Consider the following 17682-nt stretch of genomic DNA (forward strand, 5'->3'; position numbering starts at 1 on the left):
TTTCATCGGCTGGTGGTGCATGAAAGGACCACAGTCCATAGCAGGTGAGAAGGATATCTGTAACACTAAAATATGGTCAGGAGGATTCTCGACAAAGGTGAAGTGGTATCAGAAGTACAGTCGCAAAGCTCTGCTCCAGAGCAGGAACTCACAGGCTGCTGTATGCGACCAGATAAATGCTTTTATTTTCCTCCCAGAAGTTTAATGTTTAAAGTGGATCTTTTCCCCTTTCTAATCTATCATAGGACATTTATTTGTAATGCTTTTAATTTAAACCTTTCAAATTCAACGTAATTTGTAAAACTCCATGCAGAGGCTATTTTGTGACAAAAGATGTGTGTGTGTGTGTGTGTGTGTGTGTGTGTGTGTGTGTATGTGTGTGTGTGTGTGTATTTATTTTGAAAACTTTTTTTTTCTTTTCAGGTCAGACTTGCAATCTGACAGCAAGATCTTCCAAAAGGCAGAGTGGACGGTAAATCATTAGATGGGAGAAAAGCATGTCACCAGAGATTTCCTTTGAATTAACCTTGCAGTCAGTGACAGGTCCCTTATGGCCCTGGAGCCCCAGTGTCTTTATCTGTCAAAGAAGTATACTGCAGACAGATCTTGTGAGTGCTACAGAATTTGAGATAATGGATGTGAGGTGGCTGGCACTCGCTGTTTATGAGTTAGAAAATAAAAATGAAGCAGATGAGAGGTTGAGACTGGAGGATGGCCAAGAGTTGGAGGCCAGCCTAGGTTACAAACTGAATTCAAGGCCATTCGGGGCTGCATAGCAAGACTGTGTACCTCAGAAGAAGAGAAAGAGGGAGGAGAAGGAAGAGGAGGATGAGGGTGAGAGGGAAGGAGGGAAGAGGAGGGGGAAGAAGGGGAGGAAGGGGAGGATAGGGGAAGGAGGGAGAGGAAGAGGAAGAGGAGGAGAATAGGGGACAGGAAGAACATAACTTTGTGGCCTAGAGCAAGGCACCCAGCAGAACTATTTCACCAGATCTCACAAACATCCTCTTCACATCTTTCTAAACCATGGAGAAGGTGGGGGGTGGGGAGAGGGGGGGGGCGAGGGGGGGTTCTTGCACACAGAAAACAGCCAAATTTAAACAAATGTAAAAGAACTATCAATAGCTTTCGGGGTAAAAATCCAGGCTTTCCTCGGTAAGGACACATGAAGATTGTCAAAAAATACCAGCAAGGAGAAGGAAGCATTTCTCATTCTCTATAAAAAAAATCATCGTGATTTATTCTTTTAATGAAAAAGGCTTGGGAAGGCACACCAGCTGTGGTTTATGAGGGGGAGATGAGCCAGAATTCCTTGTGGCAGGGTCCTTGCCACAAGGGGTCAGATCTGGAGTATGGGTGGACCCCGGCATCATCTCCACATCGACATAAGCATATGCAGGCATCACACTGTCTGTGGTGACTAGCTAGACTTTCGGTTCAGACTGTGACAGCAAGGCAGCCCAGCTTTCTCCACTAGTGTTGAGCAGACCTTGGGTCAAATATTTGGGGCTGGGGCAGAAGCAGCAGGTTTATGTTGAAGCGCTCGCTCGCTGGTTGCCCACTCAACACATGTGTGCAGTTTAGCCGTCTCTGTAAATCACAGCCTCTCCCCCCAGTGATATAAATAGGGATGCGTAAATATTTCGGATTCATCCGCCTCCAAGTATTCCTCAGATGTCTTGGGTTCACCCAAACAGAACACATCATGCGAGCACATTCTCCCTCGCTTTAAAAAAAAAAAAAAAAAACAACTTTTTTTTTCAGAACTGTCTCAGATTTATGTGAAATAGAATCCATATGTTTCTGCCTGGCTTACACTTAAATAATCAAAAGGTTGTGTGTTGTAAGAGCTGCTTGCTGTCCAAGCTGACTCTGAGCTTGCTACCCCTCCCCTCCTCCCAGAAACACAGGCAGTTCAGTCCCCTATAAAAGCCAAGTGAGAGCGGAGAAGAGGGGGAGGGGGTAACCTAGGAAGGCCTGCATTGCCAAGATGAAATAATCTCAAGTGCCAAGAAGTTCAATTTAGGCAGAAACAGCAATTCCCAAGAATTTGGTGGAAAACACAGGCGCCTCTAGCCATGTTCAGAAGCAGCTTCAAGAACACACACACACACACACACACACACACACACACACACACACACACACACACACACCAGGCAACTTGGTAACCACACCCTGAAGAAAGAGAGGGAAAGGGTGGGACCTTAGCACCCAGCTAACAGCTACTCCAGCCTGTCGTTCCTGGTTCCCTGAGAGTAGCCTGTTGAGTCCAGATACAGAATTTGTCCTATTTTAGCTTGGAAATGCAAGCTCTTGGGGTGTGTCCTGGTGCCCTAACCTCACATTTCCTGTCCTTCTGTCCCCTGGGCCAGCCAGCCAGCCATGGAACTCAGTATCTGTGTGCATTTGGAAAGGTGTGTGCTTATTTATCGTGCGCTTTCTTGAGACACAGCATTTCGCTCATAATAGGGCCAACATATGCACTTGGTGTAAGGTGAGAAATACGTTAACTGGAGACCTGTGAATCAGCCGAAAGCCAAACATAAGGCGGTTTTCTTGCCTCAACATTGAGTTACCGACATCTTAGCTGCTCTCATATCACTTTAGGCCTGAGTGTTTGATTGGAAGAAATGTATCCAAATTAGAAATACTATTTTTAAATATCTATCTGTGAAGGATGTTGCTATTCATTTTTACAGTACTATCACAAATTAATATGAAGGACCTCGTGGTCCAATGTGATCTTTATGTGTGAAGTTTGCAGTGACCCCCAAAGACGGAACAGTCCTGGGGATTACTAACTCTGCTGGTTAAGTTTTGTCAACTTGACACACCTGGGAAGAGGAAGCCTCAGCTGAAGCATTGCTTCCACCAGACTGACCTGTGGCCACATCTGTGAGGCTTTTCCTAATTGGTGATTGATGGGTCCACCCCCCTGGGCCCTGCCCACTGTGGGCGGTACCATCTTTAGGCTTGTGGGCTTGGGTTATATAAGAGGCAGTGCAAGCTGGTAAGTGACATTCCTCTGCTGTCTCTACTTCAGTTTCGGCCTCTAGGTTCCTGCTGTGGATTTATGCCCAGGTTTCCCTTGGTAATGGACTCTAACACCTTTCTCCCAAATCAGTCTTGGTCAGAGTTTTATTCAAGTAACTAAAAGCAAACTAAGACACATATGTAGCCCAGCTATCTAGGAGGCAAGTTATCAGTATAACATATTTATTTCCTCAGCCCTAACCCTAAGAAACATTAATAATAATATATCCCTTAATCTTACAATAATGTGTAATAGGAATTAACACCTTGGTGTGTCTTAAACACACACATGCACACACCTGCTTGTACACACACATACTGTATACCTGTGCAGAGTTTATTGAGTTCCCACTGTGTTACTAGATTGTCCCTAACAATAGAGATGTGCTTTCCCATAATTATAAGCTGTTTTGACTCTCAAGCTTCATGCATGAAGAGCATTCCAGTATAGAATGGTACCACAGTTACCCTAATATCTCTAAGTACTTTTATACATGAAAGAAACATTTTAGATCATTACTTCATATATATATATATATATATATATATATATATATATATATATATATATATATATATTTTAAATGTCGAATCTGGGCCTTCAATACCAGCACTCCGGAGGCAGAAGCTGGCAGATCTCTGAGTTTGAGGCAAGCCTGGTCTACAGAGTCAGTTCCAGGGCAGCCAAGGCTACAGGGAATAAGTTGTGTTTCCACATGAACTGTGGCAAGCTCATCTGCCTCTGCTTCCTGGGTGTTCAGTACCTTGGTCTAGTCCCCAGGGAAAGCTCAGGTCCCACCCACCTTCCGGTCTACTTCCACTTCCTTCACCCCTTGTTTTGGAGTTTACTGAGCAGTTGCTAGAGAGCCAGTCCTGTCCCTTCTGTTGACAGGTTGCCAGGATATATCCAGGCAACAGAAGCTGGGGTTCCTTTTATGCGGCAGCCTTACCTTCTAACTCTAAGTCCCACAAGGGAGATGTGAATCTTGGAGTTCCCAGCTCCAGCACCATCCTCCCTGCATCCTCGGAGGGGGTTGGAATGCCACAGTAGAGGCCGAGCATTGAGAAGAGGGCAGATTCTACGAGGTAAGTCTGTTGGAGTGTGGCACTCTGGTCTCACAGTTCCTCAGTCTGAAGCTTTTCTTTCATTCAGCCATTACTTATTACCTTGATTTCCTCCACAGCATCTTTCCCAGTGTGCAGTAAATACTTATTTGTGAGAGAAAAGAAATCAAAATAGAAATTAGTCCTAATAATAGTGATATTTCTGAAAATAATATTTTACTTCTTTGGAATAGTATTGACAATGAGGCATAAACTATTACTTAAATGCTGTAATGACTGAAAGATAATCTAGTTCCATTTAAAGACACAACCTAAATAATTTTCTTCAAAGTAAAGTATGCTTTTAACACTAATGCAATATTAAATTTATTGGCCAGCTTAGCCACAACAATAAAAACAGTGATAAAGGGTTCAATTACTCAGTTGAATTAGATTTTTTTAAAAAAAATCAACTGAGTAAACTATAATCAAACTTGAGCTCTAATTTTGAAATTCCTAAAATCAACTAATTTAACAGAATATAGTCGCATAGAATCCTCTCAACCAAGGCAAGGGCATTTCCATCACCACAGAAACTGTCCTTATGTCCTTCCAGCCTGCCTTCTCTCCATTGTGCTGACTTCTGTCACCAGAGAATGACATACCCCCCGTGAACTCTGTATGTCTATAGTCATGCAATGTCTGCTTCTGTGTCTGACTCCTCTGGATGTGGAGAATGTCCCTGGGCTGTCCTGTGCTGCTCTGTGTGCTGCTGGTCAGTCCTTGATGGGTGAGCATAAACCCATGATTGTTCTACATTTGTTTAGCTAATCTATTGGTTGGTATTTGGATCCTTTCCAGTTTGGACCTGCTGTAACCAAGCAGCTGTAAACACTCCTGCAGCAATTCCATTCTTTAAGTCTTCCAGCTTCATTGAGATTCATCTGACACAATACCCATGCATTTAGGGAGTATCATGAGGTGTTTTCATGAAGTACATAGCAGGAAGTGATTGCCAGATTCAACTCAGTTGAAGTGTCCATCACCTCCTACGGGGGCTTTGTTAGCTTTGTTCTTTTTTGGTGGAATGAATGCTTGTGATTCTCTATCTTGGTACATTTAAGGGATATGACATACTGCATCATCATTGTCTTTCATCAGTATGGTTTGTATTAGGTCCCCAATAGTTAAACTCAACAATTTGGATCCTTTAACCGTTATCTTTCCTTTACCTCTGGGCTCCAGCTGCTGGTAACCACCACTCTGCTCAAATGACTGACACGTTTAAGAAAAAAAAATGTTAAATATCACTAATCATCAAGGAAAAATAAGTCAGAGTCACCTCATGTATATTAGAATCTCATTTAGAAAAAATGATTTTTAAAAAAGAGGTGCTGGCAAAGATGTGGTGGAAAGGGAACCAACCCTTAAGGGCACACTGTCTGTGGGAATGTAAATTCAACCCACTACTATGGAAAGGTGCCCGGATATTCCTATGAAAATAAAAATAAAACTGCCATAGGATCCAGCAATCTCATTTCTGGCATATGGCCAAAGGAAATGCAATCAGTATGCTGTACTCCACGTGTACTGCAGCGTCATTCAAGCACCAAGATAGGACACCGACAAGTCCATCAGCAGATGAATGGACAAAGAAATCACGGGATGCATTAGGGTGTTGTATATAGTATATAGTATATTAGAACAACCTGTTTTCAAAAGAAAGAAATCCCCATTCGTGGTAGCAGGGTGAACATAGAGGACACTGTGCTAAGTGAAATAACTCAGGTACAGAAAGACAAATGTTGTAAGATCTCCCTTCCATGAGGACTCTACACGTGTGCAACAAGCCCTCTGGTTGTTATGTTTTTTTTTTATCTTTGGCTCAGACCTAGTAGTGACATTGCTAAGTTCAAAGTGAATATTTACCTCCGATCGAGTATGAAATATGGTATCCTAGTGTAGGAATAATTTGAATCTGCTGTTGACTAACCAAGGGGAACACTTCCTCATGGGTATCTTTTTAATTGCCTGTTCACACCTTTGACCACTTAAATGTTTTTCTTACCTTTGATGATCCATGAACCACATACTAGACACACCCTTCTTGGGTGGCATTATTGATAAGTTGGACAGATGACGTCACCAAATGTATCAGCATTCATCTTTTCCGTCACTTCTATATGTACTCACCTTCACACCAAGCTCTGTCACTCCAGCACTGCTAGCATGTCACATATATGGACTCATTTAGCACATACTCTTTTGTATCGGATATTTTCAGCATCATGTGTTTTGAGAGGACTCATGTTGTGTCTTGGTAGTTGGTTTTCATTGAGTCAACCCCCTATGTAAGAATATGCTGCAATTTTTTTATACTTGTACCTGCTGGTGTATAATTATGTTTCCATTTTTTCATTATTATGAGTAAAGCTACTAAAGACATCTATCTGCATGTGACTTTTTGTGGATATGTAACTTCATTTTTTTATACAGTGTGTACCCTATGCATATGGCTTAGTGCCAATGAGTCTTCAGAGTGGCTATAACACTCCACATTCCTACCAGGAATGTTCCCCACATCCTTAGTAATACTTGAATTGACATTGTTTTAGCTTCAGGCCTTGCAGTATGTATGTCTATGTCTCTGTGGTTTCTGTTTGCATTTTTCTTTTATAAAAATTTCTTGTGTGGTGATGGCAGCGCACACCAGTCCTTGGGAAGCAGAGACAGGCAATCTCTGAGTTTGAGGCCAGATGGTCTACAGAGAGAGTTCCATGAAAGCCAGGGCTGTACAGAGAAACTCTGTGGAGTTTAATCCCAGCATCCAGGAGGCAGAAGCAGTTGGATTTATCCTGATCTACAAAGTGAGTTCCAGAGCAGCCAGGGCTATTAAACAGAGGAACTCTGTCTCAAAAAAATTACACAAGAAAAATTTCTTATTTATTTTTATGTGTATGAGTGTTTTGCCTGCATGTATGTCTGTGTACCACATGTCCAAAGGAGCCAGATGGATCCTGAGCCTGGAGTTACAGATAGTTGTAAGCCAAACATCCAGGAACATTGTGTAGTATTTCCTGTATTCTATTGTCTACTAAAAAGTAGTTGTTAGCAATCTAGGCAAAGATTTGTTCTCTTTAAAACTTAGATTGTATTATGTACACATATAGATATACATAACAGACTCTTTATAGATATAAATCTTAAGTATATTCCTTTCCACTCGGTCATTTGTCTTTTAATTATCCTTATTTTGAAGAGTAGTAGTTTCTAATGTAGAAGTATCATTTATTAGGCGTTTACATTTCCATCCTTTTTGTTTTGTTTTGCCTATGAAGTTTTTGCAAATACCAACATCACAAAAATATTTCCCTGTGTTTCCTTCCAGGTACCATCTGGTTTTAGCTTTTGTGAGTTTCTCTGTGGGTTGTTTTTGAGTGGTAAAAGTAGAGAGTTGATACTTATTTTTATCCGTGAATGCACCCTATCTCCCACTGTTGTGGATTAGAGAGGTTTCCTCTCCTCGACTGAGTCATCATTGGTAACAAATGAACAAACCGTAGTTGACTATATGCTTCTCAACTCTATGAAATGCATTTATTGCTTACCCTCATTAGTATCATTAATTTTAACAAAGCAACTTGTATTGGCTTATCAGTACAGAAGCAAGGATTTGAAATATGTATAGGGATGGACTTTCTGTGACCACTTGCCAGTGGTCTTACATAAAACTTAAATGAGATTGGGCCATTTTCCTTGAGTGTCACATACATATCGTCCTAGGCAGTAACCTAATATTAAATGGCTGGACATTAAGAAAAAGCCAAAAATATTCAATAAATTGATTCACAAAACTTAGTACTAAAAATTAACTTTAAATTGTTTAATTTTTATTTAATTTTCACTAACTTATTGTCTAGGGTATTACATGACCTATTCTAGGATATTACAGGGGGAAATACAGTATTTCTTGGCTCATAACTTCTACACAGAGACATTACCTATACTAGCACCGTCTTGCCTGTTCAACAATGTATTTTTCACATGACAGAGAAAAAAAATAAACCTACTAAAGTGGCATCAGATCAAAAGTTTTGACATCTTCCTGTGAACAAGAGAAAATTATCAACACACAAATGTTTTCAAAGCAAAAATATGACATATTCCTTTTCAACTTTGGAGCGTCTGTCATTAATATCCACTTTGAGCCTGAAAATGAAAACTATAATTTCTGTTAGTTGTGCTTTCCTGCTTATTTCAGAACTTGAGTCCCATATAATTGTCTCTAATAGAAATTTGAGAACAGTGACGAATGTACACAATTCCAAAACACCACTCCTGAAGGAGCAGTGACGATTCCTATGGAGTATTAAAAACATGGGGAGGTGTTCTACAAATGGTAAGAGCAATATACCATGACACAGTAGTATAGGCAGGGTTTAAAGAGGTAACTTTAATGGGTTAAACATGGTGATGAACTGTAAATTTGATGTTCAGGGTACAATGAAGCCAAGCATTTATTAGAGAAAAGACCAAGAGAATCCTGGAGAGAGTTGTACACAAGCAAAAATTGATAAGGATCTGGTGTTTTTTGAGTATGATTTTAAAATTCACACTGATTCGTAATTGGATGTTTCACTTTAAAAAATATTTTTTGTTTAGTTTTCAAGCATGTGCCTGCATTTATGTTCATGCATCATGTGTATAAATTGCAGAGGCCGGAAGAGGGCATCGGATCCTCTGGAACTAGAATACTAACGGCTGTCATCACCATGTGGGTGGGGACTGGGAATTGAACCTGGATCCTCTATAAGAACAAGTGCTCTTAACTGCTGAGCCATCTCTCCATCTCAGACACTTCATTTTGAAATCAAGTCCTACTTGTATGTTCTCATGCAGGGACTGCATGGTTTTCTCATGTATGTAGGAGCAGTAAACAACTGAGCTTTATAGGCCATGTACCCTGCCATCATAAGGCAAAGACAAATATGTAAAAGAATAAACATGACTATTCTCCAATAAATATTTATCAAATGAGGCCAGGTTAGGCAGCTAGCCAAATCTGGCTTATGTTTGTGTACACTTGTCTAATGTTTGAGCAGTTCTGGTGAATTCTCTTCCCCAAATCATACATTAATTTTTAAAGTCTGTCCTTGCTCTGGGGACAAAGTACTCTGAGATCTCTTCAGAGGAGAAATGACTCTCAAAGAATATTAAGTTTGAAATTCCTAAGTACCCACAATGCTTTTGTATAAACGGGATTATGGATAAATAATCTCCAGCCAGGAAAGGCAAACATTGGTTTTTAGATTTTGCTTGAATGTGCAGTGCCCTTGGCACATGTGACTGACTAGCTGTCATAAGGCCATTGTTCGTGTCTCTCCCACTGCCACCCTTAGGGGATAGGGGCTGCAGCATCTACTCTACAGAAAGTCAGTCATTACTTTCTGAATGACTCAACCCTGAGGTATACTTCTTGGTCCAGTGCACAGTCTTTGGCTGGGGTCTTATTTGCCTTGGACTAATTATATATACATGTCTCAGGCTAAATAGAATAGTAATCCCTTCATGAAGAGGAATTAACAAGATTTAACTGCTCAAGTATCCCTAAGACCTAAAAAAAAAAGCCACCAAATCTTCATTTCTATTTTCTATTTAAATAATTACATTGAGTTCTGTTGAAAATATAACGTAAAATAAAGCTAATCTCATTCCACATAGGGTGTGTTTTGTCAGCGCCTATCATGGGCCTGGCAATAGGCCAGGTGCTGTCAGTCGAACCGTACAGAACAAATAAGTCCCCAGTGTCTTGGAATTCATGTCCAAGGGAAGGAAATGGATACCACACGTGTAAACCAAAAACCCAAAACAAAACCACATGTTGCAAATGCAGTTCAGAAAACAAGCCATGATGTCACTGAACAGAACTGGTGGTGGTGGCTACAGAACACGTATGTATGTGCATGTGACTGTGCATGCCAGTATGTGTACATGTGGTTGTGTGCTTGGAAGAAAGTGCCAGCAGTTAACAGAGGAAAAGCAATCAGGGACGGCCTTTCTAGGTTGATAATATTTGCAGAGAGAAGTAAAGCGAGAAATCGGAGCACCAGGCAAGGAACTAGGTTTTAGGCAGGGACGTGGTCACACACAAAGCTACATTCCCGCCTCCACCCCAGTCTGCTGAGGGTAAGAAAGATGTTGGCTTGTTTGAGGAACTGGAGGTGAAGTGAGCAAGTGAAGTATTGTACAGAGGAAGGGAAGAGGGAACCAGGAGAGAGACCTGGGAGGGGAAGGTTACAGAGGACCTCCATGGTCAAGAGTTTGAGCTCTATTTTGAGAAAGGTGGGGCAACTGTAAGCATCTAATCTGGGTCAGGGCACCAGGTTCTGGTTGCATTTTCAGAGATAAACATAGTTGCTAGGAAAAAAAATGAACTGGAGGAGTCAAGGTGAATGTGGTCCTTCAAAGCCATGGCTGACACAGGGTCTGAACGGTTGGGCAACTTGCCTGGCAGTGGACTTCTGAGCATAGGCCGACGTTCAAAGGAATATCTGGACCCATAAGTGTTAATTGTAGAAATGTTCCCTGGTTTCCTGTGAGTTAATGCAATATCACAAGGTGGCCAACATCAGGTGGGGAGAGTGGACAAACACAGAAGTGAAATCATTTGAGAGAGGAGACCCCTCAAATTCATAAGCAGATAAAAGCAGATCACACAGACAGTTCCTCTTTTCCTTGTGAATTCAGCGGACAACCCCATAGGGGTGAAAAGCTGCTGATGTTTTCGGTGTGTTATTGCCTTCTGCCTTTCTTCCTGTGCCTTTCCGATTGGCCCTGCGCCTCACAGGCAAACTGTGGTCAGACTGGTCCTCCAGCTGCAGAGCTTGGGCAAGGGAGAGCATCTTATCCCAAGTAAAAAGGCTCATCAAGAGATGACGTTAGTGAAGTTACTGTGATATGAACAACAACAACAAAAAAATGAGAGACAGCGATCTAGAGATAGAGGATAGAAACAACTGGGAAAAACCCCAGACTTCAGGTTTCAGCCAACGCTGTCTTTGTTAGTACTGTCTGACCTAGTTACAACCCAGAATATCATTTGTTATAATGATAAGAAGGCATCCTGGATTAAATAATTGCTAAGCAAAGGTCAGGATTATTATTAATACACTGCCTTACCTAGAAGGCATATGGAGAGGGAGGTACACGTGTGTGTATAGCAGCTTAGGAATTCTGTATTCAGAGAGGGACAATTAAGAGCAGAGCACTCAATAAAGTGATAATAAATATAAACAATAAGCCTCTAACTCATTGCTGGTCATATATATTCATTAAAGTATATAAATACACATACAGTCAAAGGCTATTCATAAATATTTAATAAAGAGTTAATATACTATTTGACTGAGTTCATGGCATTTTACCCTCAAAAATACTAGGTGGCTGTGCAATGCTACAATCAGATAAATCTTGGATTGCTTTATCTGTTCATTTCCAAGTTAGCCATCTTATATATAAAACACATGACATTTGACAAACCACAATTAAAACCACATTTTCCTCATCAGTCAGCCTTTCCTATGTAAAACACAATATCAAATGGAATTTAATTATCCTAACTATTGGGGCATGAATGGATGATAAGACATTCCCAAATAATGTTTTCTACAGAGATTTCTGGGAGCAACTTATGGTAAATAGCAAGTGCTGTTTTAAATTAAAGTTACTTAAAAGACACTGTACATTCCTTGCCTAAATAAAATAGGTGGTATTGTGATAACTCACAATTTGATTAACTCTAACATGACCAAATTAATTTTATTATTAATTTTGTAACTGGAACTTCACAGTTAACTACAAAGAATAAAGATTTAAAGCCTTAAATTGTGTCATCCTTCACATGGTGTTTACAGAATAGACTTCCATGTGTGCCTGCTCAAATACTGACTCCATAATGTCTTGAGATGTTTCCCTACACTCTATGAGTTTTCCTCCACGTGATGTGGAATTCAAAGCTGCTGGAGTCTGGGGCTGGAACATGGTCCTATAAGTACCCGCCATGCTAGCCTGAGGACTTGGGTTCCAATCGCCCAGAAACCACATACAAAACAAAAACACTAGGAGGATGTGGTAGCCCACCTACAATCCCAGCTCTCAGGAGCCAGTGTGATTCCTGAATTTTCACCCGAGAGCTGGGTAGCCACATACCATCAAACCCAACTCAGATGAAGAGCTAGGTTAGACACTGGACTGGAGATGCTAGGCTTGGTCCATCTTCTGTGCGTGAAGAGAGCAGAGGAGATCATCTAGCAACATAGCAAGAACAGCTTTTGCAACCCCTGAGCAAAAGAGCATGGCCTTGATGTTGTTTGGCTTTTGATTACCTCCAGACTTTCTTCTTTGATGAAAAAGATATACTTCTATTTCCCTAAGTGATTGATGGAGGATTTTTTTTAATTACAGTGACAAACGATCTTCACAGATACAAAATCAAAGTAACCATATTGTACCAATTAGCCTGTGGACTCATGAGTGGAAGAGTTGGGCTATTATGAAATAACTTGCAGTGGATTCAGCAATAATGGTGACAGGAACACCAAAGTTATGTCACAAATACCTGCTCTGGACACCACTGCCTGAGGGAGGATGCTGGATGAAATGAATTCATCCCTAAATCCAGTTCCAGGCCCTTCTCACCTGCCACAAGTGTCCTCAGGTGATGGGACACATGTCATCAGGGTACATGTACAGGAAGCCACAGGGGACTCTACTGCCAGGCCCAGCTCAAAAGCACACAGAATACCTGAATTGGGAGAATGCTGAGCCTGAGTTTAGGAGACTGACTCTCTTCTCAGGTCTAGAATCCAAAATAACTCCTCAGTCATAGCTCATCACTTTCAGAAGACTAAGAAGCAAGTCCCACTGTTGCTGGTTAGACTGTCAATCATGCATTGTCCATACTGGGTTTTCAACTTCATATTTGTTAACGTCTCTTGATTGAACTATTTTGAAATTCTGAGCAGAACTGGAGATTACCCTGAGCCCACTTGTAAGAAGGGTTTGGAAAAGGCCAGTTCACAGCCAAGTGCAGCAAGTCAGCCTGTGTCCAGTGCCCAGTGCTGTGCCAGTCAGCTTCAGTGCAGGGGAACATGGCCACCTAGAGCCAGCTAACTGAGAGATAGAGCAAGTGTCCTTAGCAAAGGGAGCGTGGATGGCAGGCAGGATTACAATGTACCATACGGTTTGGATGAGGTTAGAAAACATGCTCATGTTTCCCTAGAGTTCTCAGTATTTCCAGGACCGTGGCTGAAATGTCTTTTTATTGAATATAAATAAAATGTGGTTTGAGTTAGCTAGAGAATGAAAACTTGGGAACTTCTTGGGGTATTTTAATAAAAAGGAGAATAATTTCAGAAATGTTGCTAATTACATTTTCCTGTCTGCTACATTATGTATAAAGATGTGATCTAGTATGAAGATGGTATTTGAAAGCATTATAATAATAGTAGTGGGATATACATAATATATATACATAATATATATATATATATATATATATATATATATATATATCATACCTGGCATCTGCCAGCACTTTATCTTTCATTTAATCTTCATAACAGTCCTGCCAGGTGACTTTTGAATCCCACAAAACAGAAAGAAACAAGTCCAGAGATGATAAGAACCTCACTCAACATTCCACAGCCAATAGGAATTTTGGAGCTATGCTATGAACCTAAGTCCAAGCTTATGTAGGGGTAATAAAACAAAGCAAACAAAAGAGACAACAAAAACTATGGACACTGGAAAAGAAGTTCTGATATTTTGGTAAACTTCTTTTTCTTCTTTTACTTAGAAAATGAGACCTTACCAAAAAACAAAAAAAACAAAAAAACCTTTGGACACTAGGGAAGTTCTGATGGTTTGGCAAACCACTTGCTCTGCTTTTACTTAGAAAATGAGACCTTACCAATATATTTAAACAATTTGCTTGGCTCTGTGCTTCTCCCAGCTGCCTCCCTGCTAATGGTGACAATTCAATTACAATTAAGAACCGAGAGCCTGGAGATATGACTCAGTGGGCAAAGTTGTTGCTGTGCAAGCATGAGGATTTGCATTAAAAAAAAAAAAACTCCAGCATCTATTTTCAAATGTGGAGATTCTTGCTTATAAGCCCAACATTTAGGGTGGGAGTAGAGACAGACAGATCCCAGAGCTTGCTGGCAGGTCAGTCTGTCAGAAACAGAAAGCTCCAGGTTCAATGAATGTCCCTGCCTCAAAAAACAAGGTGGAGAAGGGTAGAGGGAAATAACCAGCATAGAAGTAAATGAGAAACTATCTTGGCTTCCTGTCTTAGTTAGGGTTTTTATTGCTGTGAAGAGACACCATGACCACAGCAACTCTTATAAAGGATAACATTCAAATGAGGGGGCTCGCTTACAGTTCAGAGGTTCAGTCCATTATCATCATGACGGGGAGCATGGCAGCATGCAGGCAGATGTGGTGCTGGAGCTGAGAGTCCTACATCTTACAGGCAACAGGAAGTTAACTGACAGACTGAGGGAAGCTTGAATAAAAGAGACATCAAAGCCACCCCCACAGTGACACACTTCCTCCAACAAGGCCACACATCCTAATAGTGCCACTCACTCCCCTTGGGGGCCATTTTCTTTCAAACCACCACACGTCCTAACAGAATATATTGTTGAAAATGAATTATCTCATTATTTAATCTCTGCATACATAAATCAAAACAATAGAGCAGAATAGTTCAGAGGTGTTTGCCAAGATTTCAGCAAAAATAGGCATATATCTGCTATTGGGGACACAGGATGGGACATGAATTGACTGCTTTAAATGTGTATTAGACATAGTATTGAGAAGAGCATAGAAGTCGTAGTAGTTGAGTATAAGTTATATTTTTGTAAATTATACCAATTTCTTTTCCTGCTAAAAGTTTGCTTTTAGAGGAAACTGTAATATGTCTTTTTAAAAAACTGAAAACTTGCTTTACCTGGCTCCTAAAAATTAGAAACCAAAAATCCTTCAGATTTCCTAATCCATTCTCTTTTTTCATTCTTATGTGATACATATTTGAAGAAAATCTGTGGAATGTTTCTATGTCGCATAGGGGGAGTCAAAATTCCTGGTATCAACTGTAAGAGATTTCATTATTTATTTCCAATATATTTTCCTAATTAGTTAAATCAATTTTTTCACCACTTTGCTTCTTATTTCATCCATACCTCTCAACCTCCCAGCCTCCCCTCTCCCCAAACCCCACATCTCTCTCTCTCCCACTTGTCTCATGCCACGCACTGCTGCTTATGTACACACACCCATCTACATACTCACTTATATTCATGTACGCACGTAAACATGTGTCTCCACTCACATCCATGCACATATTCCATCAAGCGATTCACAACACCTAAATGCTCACATCTATCTACATTTCCACAATACCAGTGGCCCCCTTATTCATGCCTACCTACACACCCACCCATCCATATACATGCACTCATCTGTGCACATACACACTCATTCTCATAATTCCGTGTGCACATTCCCATGAACTTGTATCCATCCACACACTGACCCACTCACACTTAATTCCATACTCACCTTCATCCACTCGTGTCTCCATCTTCTCATGGGCATACACGCACACTTAAGCTCCGCTCTGACAAAACCTCATACATATCATACAGAAACTTGCCTCTCTCTCTACGTCAAGCCCTGCCATTTTGCAAGCATGACACGCTTTAGATACTTGTATCTTTGCACACACTACTGCTCCAATGACCCGAATTATCTTTCCTTCCACTCTCACTATCTGACTGCTATGCATCCTTCAACAATCACTTCAATGCTTTTTGTCATGAGAATGAGCATAACAGCGAAACTGAAATCATCCAAGATGCTTCAACAGTGAAACAAAGTATGATATATGTATAAAATCCTACCTTATGCAACAATTAAAAGCAGCAGATTACTGAAATATACAACATGGTCAAATCTTCAGGAAACTGCTTTAAAGAAAAAAGTCTATCTACTATCTAAGTTCATTTATGTAATATTTTGAAATGATAAAATTTTAGGAATGAAAGATTACTGGGAGTAAGTGGTTGCTAGGAGTAAGGGGTAGAGATTTGAGAGAGATAATGGAAAGAACGTAAATAAGGTTAAAAATAGCATTACAGGGGATCTTTAGTTATTGGAGCCATTTGGTACTTTGTGGTAGTGGTTGATATTTACATATGCAGTAAAATTATATAGAGCTTTTTTCATACACACAGACAAACAAATTAAATGGGTATTCTGGATTTTATTCAAATCTGTTTCCCGGGTGAGACATTATACTGTAGTTTTGCAAATTGGAGGAAAGTGAACAAATGCACAAGGGATCTTTGTATTATTTCCTTCAACTATATTGAATCTATAATTATCTCAATAAAAATTACCATTAAAATATAATTATAATGTTATCATCACACCTAAAAATTTAATGTAATTTTTAATATCTGGGCAGCAAGATACATTTTAAAGGACTATGGTATGAAAAAGGATAACATGAACCCTGGCCAGTGGAAATTCCTTAAGTGTATGAGAACAGTCAATTCTGTCCCACACAGAGGGGAAACTTGGCACACAGCAAACCATATGGCCAAAACTTGGATCTGTAGGCATGATGAGAAACAGAGACCAACCATTCACCCAGACTTTAGGCACCAAGCTCTGAGAATGAGTAACTGTCCGTATCCTTCTTCATGAGGGGGTACACAGCAGGAAAACAAGAGACTCCCACCCAGCTTCGGGATGGCTACATCAGCTTAACATCAATCATTTTCCTTTGTGTAATCCTCTTCTAGCTTTGGAGAAACTTCAGGTACGATCCACTTAACAAAATAATCTCTCACATATTAAAATGAAAAGCATTTTTTTGTCTGAGTATCATAGGCAACACTCTCCAGTGTTCTTTTTGTACAGTATACTACAGTTTTCATCCGTGGTTTGCTCATGTTTATGTAATTCAATCACTGAGTCTGAGCTGGGTAACAGTGATGCCCATGAACACCTAATGCCAGGGGTTGTGTAATGGGGTTACACAGAAAGACTACACAGGGGGCAGAAAGTTGGAGGATCTACATTATGCCAGAGCTCTGTACAGAGAATGAATGACTCTACAAACCAGAAATGAATTTTCAGGTCAGAATCAAAACAGATAGTGACTCTTCCTACTCCACAAGGTCCAAGCACCTCCTTCCACTTGCTGGAAATTGCTGCTTGTAGTGTGGACAACATGGTTTCAAGGAGAAAAAGAACTCTGTTACACATGGAACACCCTCATTAATAAGAAATGCCAAGACCTGGCCAAAAGCAGTGTGCATTTAATTCAAATTTCTGAAGAGTGTACTTAATGATGGTTCCCTCTGATGCACATAAGCAATGCAAAACAAATAATGTAGTCAAAGAAGAGAGGATAATGGATGTGAACCAAGAAAGACATACTGACCACAGTTGGGGTAAGACAGAATCAGAAGTTGTCATGCACCATGGTTAGGGATTCTCACCACCCTAGAGAGTGACACAAAGACTCACTGA

At 40.4% G+C, this 17682-nt stretch overlaps 1 protein-coding gene across 1 annotated transcript in view; it reads left to right on the plus strand.

Annotated features, from left to right (window-relative positions):
• Nucleotides 1–3952: 3952 nt before the first annotated feature.
• Nucleotides 3953–17682, plus strand: part of Znf475 (zinc finger protein 475) — a 48160-nt gene continuing 34430 nt past the window's right edge. The window contains exon 1 of the mRNA XM_059246340.1: nucleotides 3953–4119. The gene's annotated coding sequence lies outside the window, so the exon portion shown is untranslated. The remainder of the gene's footprint in view (nucleotides 4120–17682) is intronic.

Source organism: Peromyscus eremicus, chromosome 19, assembly GCF_949786415.1.
Source record: "Peromyscus eremicus chromosome 19, PerEre_H2_v1, whole genome shotgun sequence".
Lineage (NCBI taxonomy): Eukaryota > Metazoa > Chordata > Mammalia > Rodentia > Cricetidae > Peromyscus > Peromyscus eremicus.